Source organism: Micropterus dolomieu, linkage group LG02, assembly GCF_021292245.1.
Source record: "Micropterus dolomieu isolate WLL.071019.BEF.003 ecotype Adirondacks linkage group LG02, ASM2129224v1, whole genome shotgun sequence".
Lineage (NCBI taxonomy): Eukaryota > Metazoa > Chordata > Actinopteri > Centrarchiformes > Centrarchidae > Micropterus > Micropterus dolomieu.
The window spans coordinates 20404737-20408194 of NC_060151.1; the positions used below are offsets into that span (position 1 = coordinate 20404737).

General features: G+C 39.3%; 1 long non-coding RNA gene across 3 annotated transcripts in view; it reads left to right on the forward strand.

The window, feature by feature from the left end:
• LOC123983547 overlaps positions 1-3458 on the forward strand; it is a 37350-nt gene that overhangs the window by 19903 nt on the left and 13989 nt on the right. The window lies entirely within an intron of this gene.

The following is a 3458-nucleotide window of genomic DNA, read 5'->3' on the forward strand; positions in this document are numbered from 1 at the left end:
ACATAATACCGGTGCTACACTGGATAGTAACATGAATCGCGTAAGCTGGTGAAGTAATGTGTGTGATTTCTAAGTGAGGGTACAGCCCACTGACAATAAGGCAGTGAAAATTTGATTTATGAATTAATGATTTCATTGAAAAACTATATATAGCCCCTTTAAATCCTACAGGACGTATTGGTTTTTGATGACATCATCTTACATCTGAATGCTTCTTCACAGAATCAACCCAAAACTGTTCAAAATCTTAACATTAATGTGTAAAAATACTGTTCAGGGAAGGTTCATTATGGTTTCACAGGGAGAGCAGACTTACTGTTTATGGACCTTGCAGTGACATTAAAGACTTGATTTGCATTTAAGTAATTGATTAAAACTTGAAGAGCAACCACATCGATTTGAGTTATTATGTATAATTATACATATTTACGTCCACAAACCATAGGAAAACATACTTATGCACACAAACATAAACACACTGATGAAAATAGGTACGCAAATAAAAACACATACAGTGCTCGTTCCTTCTCCATAAATACATGCCCTGGATTGAGGGTGATTTAAAGCCAGACACAAGAGAGTATAGTAAATTATGCGTGTATGAGGCTTCATTTCCTCCTCTTCTTAAGCACTTGCTTAATTGCCATTCTCACCTGAGCAATTGTATAATTTCCTTTATTTTTCTCCTCCTCTGCCCAGAATATGAGTCTATAATGAGCTGTGGGTGTCCCCCAAAGCTAAGCCTGGCGCCTTGAAATAGGTTTCACTAATTTACCAATTAGTCATAAGATACAATTAGTGTGCAAGTTCCCTAAGTCCATGAGTGCCCCCACCACCGGCCTCCCTACTTTGATTGTTCAATCTCTGCAGTGATCATTACTCCATTACTTGGCTCATGCTCTTGCCCTGCTTTGTTCAGCCTCACTACGAAAGCGAGGTCCCACCTGCACTTTGGATATTACTCTAACCCTATGTGCCTCAGAGGGAATCGGTGAGGGAGTGGGAGTGTGTGAATGTGTCTACGTCCGCAGCTCTGGGTTTCTGTTTAAGTGCAGCTGGGACCGGTTTCACTGACCAGGAGGATGAGAGTTGGGGAGGGGAGGGGGGGCGTCTGGAGACTAGAAAACTTATGAGAACTGAGACAAGTTACCAAGTAACAAAGTGAGAGTTTGCTGGAGGTGCAAATCTAATTTATGGTTGGAGAATACCGTGTTGTATTTCTCTCCTTGGTTTGCTCAGCCATTAAAACTAAACCTGAGGACAAATAGGAAACATAAAAAACAACAAATATCAACGCTACTGTGCTCACTGTTGATTGCTATTATGCTGTGAGTAAGGCTCTGGGTGAACAGAAATCAATATGTGAGAGGTCATTTGTCTGTGCCATCTTTATGTATTAAAATCTACAAATGAGCATTTATTCAGGTTTATGAAAGTAAGAAATGTACTGAAAAAATGTTCCCAAATGTGATACATATAACCAAATCACAGATTTAAGGATGGATACCTACAAACAGGTAGTGCATGAGATATGACCAGTCTTTAGCTTCAGAGGCAGGAGTTTTTGTGTCACTTGCTGTTGGCATGAGGGGACACTTAGAGTGTGATCACACCAAACATGTTTGGAGCATCCAAGGTGGGTTAAAATCAAGGACAATTGGTTGAAGAAGCTCAAAGATGTGTCGACTTTCGTCCAAGAGAAACGTCTTCGAGCTCTCTTCAGTTCTGAAGAAGCCTCTTGGATGAGAGACAAAATGTCTTTGAGTATCTTCAACCAAGACCAGTTGCCCTTGATTTTAACCTACTTTGGATAACTACGACTGGGCAGACTGAGAATCTTCACAGACATGTTTAGGGCAGTTTATTGAAACTGTGGAACATTTTTGTTAAATCTAGGCGAGCTATAACAATGCCATACTACAGACAAGTGGCTAGTCACTTCCATCGGACATGTAAAAACTGGAGTACAGATTATGGACTCTTTAGACTTATTGATGATGATGATGATTAACTTCGCTTCACACAGTGATGCTTTGTTGTACACCCTTTTACAATTGGTGATGCATCCTAAAGTTGTAATCCTTAAGATTTCAATCCTACCTGATTTGGTGATATCAGCAAATGTGATTTCAAACACAGCAAACACTCGCAGCTAATTTGTCAGAAATACCACAGAGGAGCAACTGTTGAAGCTGTCTCCAGCAAAGCAAAACAAACCCACGCTGCTTGACTAAAGAAGTAAGGAGAAAATAATTGCCAACCTGTGATGTGATTACACACTGTCCATGGCACAAGTAAACAGCAGGACACAGGAAAGTGTGTAACAGTTCACTGTGGCTGCTCCTTCTTGTTCCATTACTCCCTTGTAAAAAGTTTTGCCATGAATGCTTTCATTGTAAATCAGCAGCAGTATGAAATGTTTGTTTTTTTTCTAATGGCAACACCATAATGCAGCTTTAATAGTGGGAGTAAATAGGAAACAGCTAGGCTGATTTTGATGATAAAATTGTAAACAGCAACGCTGGATTACATGCTGCATAATCTTTGTGAATCTTCCATTGCTCAAATTACCTTTGTGAAAGTAATTTGAGCAATGGAATGGTGGAACCGCCACTAACAATGAAAACAAATATATAGAGTAGTTTACTGAATTTGAACAATAAATCTGATCAAAAACAACTTCATGAAAAAGATTCTAACTTTAAATAGTCATTATACTGTGGAACCTCTGGAGAAGACACATTATAGAGATACATTGACAGGTGAGTTCGACTACAGGCTAACATTAGCCACCGATCATAGCTTAACAAGTAAAATGTAGTGGCAAAATCTCTGACTCGTATAGCTCGATAGCAAGGTTAGGTAGACTTTCAGACTCACTACCGGTCAATTCCACTCTGGATCAACACATTTAATGTAATAATATGAAGCTTTTAGGCACCAGTCAACATGGAGCCTGCTGTAATGAACTTGAACTTAAATATCCACTTTTTCTCACTGTTTAGATGAAGGATAATAGGCTCAGACAAAGGTTAGATAATACTTAGCTATAACTTATTGCAGGCTATAACATCACTGAAAGAGTTGAACACAAGCATACCACACTGTCTGCATTGTTTTGAGCACATCTCTGAGCAGGACGGGCCCAGGTAAAATCAAGGAGCCAGAATTTTCCAAAAAAATCAGGCCTATCCTGGAGTAGACTCTGATCTGTGCATCATCTGAGTCTATTTTTAGGTTTGAAAATGTGCCTTTACCTTAAACCCATGGGTAACAAAGTACAATTAAAGCAAATAATTTAGTCACTGCATATCAAAAATGTATATGTATTTATTTACTTGTCATTTATTTCAGTCTTTGACAATCCTTCATCTGCAGCTTCTTGCTCTCCCCCCCCCCCTCCACTGTACCTTCCTCTCTCACTCACTTCCTCTCAGAGGTTCATTCCCTTCATGCTA